We start from the raw sequence: 9,390 nt of genomic DNA on the forward strand, positions 1-9,390 counted from the left end.
GAGAAAATATCACGATACAACAATGCTGTCTTAGCGTAGCGCGTCGAATGATCAACAGCTGTCACGATCCACCGGTTGCCAGCGGCAGTGACTGGAAGGGGGCCATGAAGATCGACTCCTACAAATTCAAATGGTGTCGCTGGGCACGGAAGAGAGAGAGAGAAAAGACATTTATTTGGTCCGGAGGGAAGAGCGTGACATGTTTACACATCCAACTCATGGCTAGTCGCATGTCGGGACGGGGAGGCCGAGCCTCTCCGCCCTCTCACGGGCCTTCCGGACAGCCACTGTAGTTTACCGACAGGAGCAGTTGTTGAGAGTTTTAGACTTTGGCAGACAGTGCGAAGGCCGACGTACCTGGCTGCGCTAGTGGTAATGCCAGGCCAATGAAAACGACTTCGAAGGCAGTCGTAGGTTTTATGATAACCTGATGACCTGTAGTCAAATCATGAAACGCTCTAAGGACGTGAGAGCGGAGAGAGCGACGTAGAACGTGCACCCAGCGCTGACCGTCAGGATAGTAAATTCTGCGGTACCGCACGGAGTTGCGCCGCCTAAATTGCAAGAGTTGGCGACGGAGCCTCGCGTTAGGTGGACGCGAATTTCCAGAGAGGTGGCCTATGATACGCCGACAGTACGGGTCAGCCAACTGGCGAGAGGCACATTCTTGCTAGTCGTCCGGAGGCAGCTGGTCTATAGAGGCCAGAGAGGAAACCGATGTAGAAGTGTAATCCGAGTGTTTGTTGTGCAAAGCGGTTGCGGAAACGCCGAGTGGGGCCGTAGGTAGTGGGCAGCGAGAACGAGCGTTTGCAGAATCTAGCGACTGAGGCGTTCCGACAAGTTCTTCAGTGCGGAAAGCCAGCGTAACGCATGGTGGTCGGTAACAATGGTAAAATGGCAGCCGTGCAGGTAGGGACGAAACTACTGCACCGACCAAATAACGGCCAGGCACTACTGCTCGGTGATGGTGTAGTTCCTCTCGGATGCAGAGAGTACGCGGCTGGCGTATGCAACGACTCGCTCTCGCGAAGAGTAGCCGCGTTGCAGAAGAACGGCGCCTAAACCGCAACCGCTAGCGTCTGTGCGCAGAAGGGTCGTTGCGTACTCGTCAAAATGGGAAAGTACAGGGTCAGTCGTGAGAGCACCCCTCAACTGGTCGAAAGCCAATTCACATTCCGGAGACCACTCAAATGGCGTACACGAGGCAAGTAGATTGTGTGGTGGTGTAGCTATGGAGGCAAAGTTTCGTATAAATCGACGAAAGTAAGAGGCGAGACCAAGGAAACTTCGGAAGTCTTTAGGCGTTTCAGGGCGAGGAAAGCGAAGCACCGCAGCTGTTTTGTCGGGGTCAGGACGTATCCCGTCCTTGCTCACGACATGACCGAGGACTTTAATGGGTTTGCTGGCGAAATGACATTTCTTGGTGTCAATTTGAAGACCAGCGCCCGCAAGACACTTCAGGACTTGGTCCAAGCGTTGCAGGTGTTGAGTAAACGTCGATGAAAAGACAACAGTGTCTTTTCGACAACAATTGCCGAGGAAAGTCTACCAATTCAGGCCACGCAGCACGGTGTCAATCATGCGCTCAAACCTCGCGGGCGCATTCCATAGGGCGAACGGCATAACGTTGAAGTCGTATAGGCCATCCGGGGTTGCAAACGTCGTTTTTTATTTGTCTTCTTCGTGCATGGGGATTTGCCAATAGGCGGAACGCAAGTCGAGGCTCGAAAAGTATTCCGCACCTTGTAAAAATTCAAGAGCGTCGTCAATGCGTGGCATCGGGTATACGTCCTTTCTAATGATCTTATTGAGCGCCCGGTAATCGACGCAGAATCGTACAGAACGATCTTTCTTCCGCACCAGAGCAACGGGAGACGACCAAGGACTGGCTGACGGGTGGATTTTCTCCCGTTGAAGCATGTCGGATACGTTTTCTTCTATGATTTTTTGCTCGGCTAGAGACGCGCGGTACGGGCGGCGGTGTACAATAGATGTTCCGCCGGTCTGCATACAATGTGCTGCAGTGGTAGTTTGGCCCAAGGTCGACGAATAGGCATCAAAAGAGTTTGCGTGCTTTTCCAACAAAGCAAGCAGCTGCTGCTTCTGCGAATCTGTCAAGTCAGTGCTGATGGCTGCTGTAAGGGCGGCGGAAGAAGCACGATCAGCAGTAGAATGGCCTTTGTAAGAGACGGGTGTACCCCGAACCTCCACCAAGTATGAGGTCTTCGTTGGGAAGACGTTTATGTGGTCCGAGGACCCGGCAGCGACGAGACATGGTCAACCCACAATGATGATGCACGACGACGATGAGGATGCGTAACTGAACGCGTTATGATGATGACAATTTGCATATGAAGACGATGTGTATAACAATTGCCCACAAAATTTCGAAGCACTTTTTCCTTTGATTTTTGAAACGGCGACAGCTTAGTAGATAATGGTCGATATTTTCAGGTTCGTTACAATTAAGCTGTGGAATACGGCACCGTAATTTAGTGATGGTGTGATGAGGTTTATTCATATATTGAGGTCGCAACCAAAAGGGACCGTACGGTAACACTGTGCAAGGCTGGCAAAGGCGGCACAGGCTCTCGCGCAATCAGAACGCGGGTCGTTTTTCGTCCTCTTTCACAGGCACATATTCGTTCGTGCATCTGCTCCACTACAATGGATATTTGCAATTTACGCGTGGGACGCCAGTTATTATACCATGCGAAAAGCAAGTGCGAAAATTCTGTATTCGGTATTTTCACCTTTGCTGAACCTAGAGCAAGGGAAAATTTTTTGAACCTCGCCGCTGTAAGATAAGCTATAAGAGGCATAGCTGACAAAAGTGGACCATCAAGGGATACAGATCCAGCTTTCACGGACATGAGCGTTTAGTTCACGTGTCTTCCACAACGTGCCACACGGCCTATATCTTTTTGAATATCACGCGTATTCGAGAGTTGTGGCACGGCAAGAAAAAAAAAAAATAATGTTCAGAACACACAAGCTCCCCGACTAAACACGGCCCGCCGCTGTTCGTGTTAACAACAATAAAGATAAAACAGGCGACCCATAATGGCTACTCATTCCCCAATTCTTTGACGAAGACTCGTTTTACGCTTGAAAAACATTGTGCCCGGCTTTACCGGAGATATTGAAAGGGCAGCCAGGGCCCCTATTCTCAAACAATCGCGAAAGGCGATAGTATCGCGTTTGGTGACGTCGAATCTGAAGAGTTCCATAAGTGAAGAAACATTTGCCTGTGACGTCGTTGTTACACTGGCCGTTGGTGTTACAATATCTTCCAACATAGGAGGGAGCGTACCGTAGGAGCGCAGAGCAACCCAAGTGCGGCGTTTTCAAGAGTGTGCTGACTTGCACGCAGTGGCCAGGCTTGGCTGTGGCTACTTGAAATATAAGACGTGTTGAAAGAGGTTTCAACGTCTTTTGTGCAATTATATAAAGCACAGCATAATAATTACATAATGCTACTTTGTGTTAAATGAATTTTTGGTGAAGTTTAACACGGCGTACTCAGAGAGTTCAGCTGCAGTGCGCCGCCGCAGTGACATCGTGCCCACAAACAGCTCGAACTTCAAGCAGGTTTCGCTTTATAGCCGACTGTAAGCAAGCAGCAAAATTCTTTCTCTGCCTATTCATATTTGGATAACTTGCGTATTGCGAAATACTTGTAGTGTGTTAATGAGAACTGGTGTGTTGATGCACATCTGCACGTTGACGCACTGTGGAATCGATGCCTATAGAGCAGCGGCCGCTCATTTCGCCATGGTACATGCGCCGGTTGTTTCGCTGGAAGCATGTTTGATAACGCTAAAGTACAGTAGCGCACGAGGGGAGTAACATGGTCATACTTCTCGAGCCTTCATTAAACGGCGCAAAAAGTCACGACGCAGCATGTACGTTTCCACAAAAATTCGGATCGGTCGTTTCGGAATGCCCCCTACAACGTAACGAAATGCACTTGGCTCTAAAGTGAATATCAGAAATGTTGCATAATTCATCGTAGTTCATTAACAAATTAAGCGCGATATAAAAATACCCTAACGAGAACCGCATGACGGCAAACCATTTTTTAGTTTCATTCAGCTGAATTTAGCCACTCTTTTGTAAATATTTGGTTCCAGTTACGCGAAACACCCTGTATAAACACGATACAGGCGGTACCCCTAACAGCTATGACAATAGAGCATGATGTGTCGTCAACTCACATTTTAAGGCCAGACGACAGAAAATTCAGTGGCAATGGAAAATAGCATAAAGCGGCTCGTGGCGACGCGCATGAGAAAAACGGAGTACTTGCTATTATGTTTCTCAAGTCCCCTTCCTAACATCGTTAAGATTTTTTATTATAATTTCTATTATTAGCATTCAAACTGAATATCGCCATTTGCTAAATCGTAAGCAGAATTTTTATTACTGTATACTCTACGCACGCTCAGGTCATTTTACCTTTGCCCTTAACAACTGCCATGACATAACAGTAAACTTACATGGAATATAGATATGTAAATAGTAGCAATGACGCAGACAGGTGAAAAAAAAAAGAATAAAGTAGAGAACGAATTTTAGCAGCGGGTTACAACAGACTTAATACAATAAACAGACGGCCAAAAACTATGCAGAAGACTAGGTAATGTATGGGATGCAAACGGTGGACAACAAGGAGAGCACTTGTGCTAACAATCTAATTGTCATTAAAAGGACTGCTTGCATAATTCAGCAGGTGAACAAAGGTACAGTATATCAAAATATTTTTGTTACGTAAATGCTTGTCCTATTGCATGTACCATCGGCACCGATAGTGCGACGGTTGTCAGAATCTCATTTGCATGTAAGTCGATCTCATCGCGTTGCGTAATCAAGTCAAGATTACAGCCACAAGATCTTTCAAATCGCTGATTTGTGAAAGGCCGCGAGGCGCAAAGCAACCCCATTCTCGCAATCTAGAGACTTTGCAACGAAGCACCACGCGAGACAACCTTCGCTAACGGCAGTATACCGACATCAGAATTTGTGCGAAAGACGCCGCCGGCACTGGAGTACGCAGCACAGTGTAGTGTTTACGAACAAGTGTCATGGAACCGATACAACTTAAAAGAAAGAAAGAAAGCGTCGAGAAAACAAAAGGTAGGCTGCGCGTAGACGTTGACCCGCTCGTTTTTGTCGAGATGATTCGAGCACCATCACGTGACCCTGTTCCACCAATAGGGACGAGTACACCTCATCGCCTGTGCTCACTGGACCACTCTGGCGGAAATATAATAGAATGTCACTGTCGTTAATTTTATTCAGGTGGCTTAGCGGCACCAACATTAGCTTGAGAACCGGATTCAGGTTTCGCACGATGGTGTTTCTATGGCAGTATCTTGCATATTAAGATACATGACACATTGCTGAATGTGAAGAAGAAACAAAATGAAATAACGCCGACCAAATGAAAAGTTTTATAAATATTAAAAAGACGTTTCAGCTACCGTACGGTAGCCTTGTTCCTTTACAGATACTAGTTTTGCTAGACTTATCGCAATACAGATAGAAAATACCCAAAGAGTATCTAAGGTAGTATCTAAGATACATCTATCTTCGATACTGCCCAGCACTGCTCTAAATACTGTATGGGTGCTCGCTGCGTTGTTTAAAGGTTTTAAAAACATCGTCCTGAATGAGAGCGAAAGGCGTACATGAAGGGTTGAGGGCTGCACTTCAGCGTGTTGCTGGTTAGGAAGACTGTTGATAAATACTCCGTAGGACTGCGTAAAACTGAGAGGGAATCCTGAAACTGAGGGGTCACGTTGGCGACGCTGAAGGTCATCGCGGACGTGTTCGAGACCCAGTAGGGAAGGGGCCTCATAGCGCTCGTTCCTGTGGGTATTCAAGACTAAGGTACTGCAAAATACTGGCCGACTGATCAGTTGCTTGATAACTGATCGTTGAATGAATGACCGACTTTCTGACAGAAGGGGGTTGGATGTTAAGACAACAGACACATACAAAAGAAACGCAATGTTTGGGTCATTGGATTTAGCTTTGGCTATAACTTGACTTGCGTACCGAAGCACATCCATTCTCACTAACGACGGGTAACAAATTTTAACCACTGAAGCTAGACGGGGACGAAGAGGCAAGGACATAACACGTGCGCAAAGTGTTGTTACTATATGGGCCGCCAACAAGGCTGAACGTCCACGCTTGTGACGAGTCCAAAACTACGTCACTTAAGAAACATGTACAACTCATCCAACTCTTGCATAGAACATATGTTGGGGCCGTTAAAGAGCGCAGTGTTTAATGTTTCACGAACCTACCGCTCCTCTTAGAAATCTAATCAGCCGGTGCTTTCTGCGCACACTGTTAGTAACTTGCATATCGTCACCTGTACACAGCTACTTTAGGAAGGTCTCCGGAGCTGGCACACTCTTACAATTGCGCGCGCAAGATCTTTGCTTTGCTGAGCCTCATGCATGACGCCCGTGAATATAGGCACAGACAACCCTATCACAACATTGGAAACGTACCTGTACAAGTGAATCCTAATTCACGAAGCTGGTGAATTGGGCGCAAAGTGTAATGTCCACGTTCTACATCAGAAAGTGCATCTAAGGATTGACCCTGTAGTTCATTCCACAACGGCTGAATGCGTGTACCTTAGGATTTACTCTGCTACTGGTACAGCAAGCGAGGAATCTCTCTCCCTGTTTTCACCTACCGTGGTTGCTCAGACACTTTCAGAGTTTAAGCGTCCGCGAAAGCTGTCATGGGTTTCACTTGCGGCCACGGCGACCATATCGGGATAAAGCGATAACGCTGAAACATTCGTGCGATTAGTCAATGAGTTGTTTAATGATACCACGAGTTAATGTAATCAGAAGATCCGCATTACAACGTCACTCATAATGTTGGTGGTAGATTTTAGCGCCGCATGCGCATAAACACGATAAAAATAAGCAGTAAAAAAGAACTGACAGACTGCCAACGCCATTTGTTTAATTAGTTTCTCTTTCTGTTCTTTCAATTTATATGAGTTGAACTCTGGAATCTACCACACGATCGCAGTTAGAACTTATCTAGGCATGCAACTAATGTGCCTTGTATGCTACCTTGTAGATTTGGGGCGTACAATTTCATTAAACTCAACCTTTTTTTTTTTTTTGCTATACAACCCGCTGGGGTTGTATAGCAAAAATTGTATAATTGTAATTGTATAGCACTGTATCGACGCGCCTTACAAGGGCGACACTCGCGAGTCTCCACGACCGGATCGTAGGGCAGCAATAAACAGGTTGTTGTGTTTCATCGCCACTTTGGCTATGGCGTTCGTGGTCCTCGCTGTCATCGTGTACTTTTCCTGCCAGAAGGCGTGGTACTAGCGATAGAGGCAAGAAGCGGTGTGTCATTTGCGAAGAAGCTCCGAAGCCGTCCAGATCCGGAAATGTTTTATAGGCTTCCTCTTCTGCAGTGTGCCTGTCGCGTCCAAGACATTACTTGAAAACGATGTGCGAATAGCAGCAGCCTGGATGTTTTTTATGCGTCTAGGTGTAAAAGTTCCAGCTTCGTATAACGTTAGGTATATGAATCATGTTAGATCGGCTGGCTCCTGGCCACACCGGCAATGCACTTATCGAATGTTGCGTATCTTGAATATGGTTACGTCAGAGTTACATGAGACATTAAATCTATTAAATAGCTCATTTTCATTATAAGTTAAGACTCACTGGTCAATGTATCGCTTGCGCGTATATCCACTAGCCAGGCACGCGAACGCTAAGGGCGTTATCTGCGTGTCATGCATTGCTGGCACACATTCAATGGAATCCAACTAACAGTATACGCCAAGAAAAGCATGGGTGCATTAATTGTTGTCTTGAACTGTAGTGTAGTAATTACGACGTAAAGTGAAATAAATTAAATCGGACGAAAAACACTTTACGTCGGTTGCATCCGAACTCACAACCTTAAAATTGCGCGCAAATCGAAGGTTGTGGGTTTGATCTCACTGACGAAAAGGGATTTCTTTCGGCCACGTTAATTCATTTACTTTTACGTAATATTTACTACACTACAGTTAGAGACAGCAATTAATGTCCTCTATGCTTTCATTAGCCTAACTGTCAGTTGTAATCACTTGGTTGTGTCTAACGAAGAAACGAGCCTTACGAAAAAATTCCCCTTCTTTCGTTCATTCACTGTTGGGAGGAAAGCAGCAGGCTCTGATTTTACGAGAGTGAAACGCTAGTAAGAAAGATGCAACAAATATTGTTGTGGAAGCGATACGCGCCAAAGTGATGCGCAGTATTTAAAGTGCTGAGATCGCTTCCGCGGCTATTCTCTTTAAATTTAAATCCTGGTTTGCTCTCTTCTGGAGGATAGCATACTCTCCAATAGCGACAAAGCTAAAACAATGACGCATTTATTTTTACTTTACCAGTTCGCCACCTTTTGTTGCATGTATCAGAAATGGCTACGTCTCGTGACTAGGCAAAATCGTGATAAGACACAAAACGTACATAACATGCATGTTTTCGTGTTGTTAGTAAGGTAAGGAAGCAAAAACGTGCGTTGACATTTTGTATTAAATACGCAAGGCCACGCAAGGCCACAATAAAAATATTGTGCTCTACGCTAGAGCTCTTTCAAGATGTGAAGTTAACGTGGCACTTCAGCTTACATTGCTATTTTTGTGACGTACACAGCACGAAAGTAAGTACGTCACGCATTTAACGAGGCAGCGCAACTTGCCCTGCGTATTTTGTGTGGTTTTTGTAGCGTGAGCAACGTAGACGCTTGGGGGCATGGCGGCGTCTGCACTCATACATTTGCAAATGCAAGAACACGCGAAATTTTCCAGAATAACAGTTCGCCCTTAATTTATAACATGGAAGCTTTGGTGCATGACCGTTGGTGGCGGAGCAAGATATAGCAAGAAAGCAGAAAATTGCTCATCGTGAACGCCAGGGTTAGGCGAATGTTATCGAGAAGAAAAGATAGTTTACCGTAGATGTGGTGAGTAACTGAGTGCCATAGCCCGCAAATCGCCATTACAGATATGTGCAGAAGTCTAATATCGATAAAAGTTTTCTTAGAACGACTGCTCTTCTGCTCCAGCTACAAATCAAGAGAACACCTGGTTCCGCGAATGTGAGCTTCATGCTTAGTCAAGGTCAACGCCGGCGAAAGAGCTTCGGCGAAATGGTTGTGCGGCGCTTTCGCGAAAACGAGCAGTGGCTCAAGTTTAGTCCTTCGTGTTGTCAACGCCAGAGACGCTGGCTGCATCCGAATTCACTGCGCGTTCGTGCCGAGAGCGCCGTCGGCGCCGCGCAACGTCTGTGTGTTGTTTTGTGGCGCAACACGTTGGCTCCCTGGTCGCGGCGTGTAGTCGAAGCA

The sequence above is a fragment of the Rhipicephalus sanguineus genome, chromosome 11 (genome assembly GCF_013339695.2).
Source record: "Rhipicephalus sanguineus isolate Rsan-2018 chromosome 11, BIME_Rsan_1.4, whole genome shotgun sequence".
NCBI classification, from domain to species: Eukaryota; Metazoa; Arthropoda; class Arachnida; order Ixodida; family Ixodidae; genus Rhipicephalus; species Rhipicephalus sanguineus.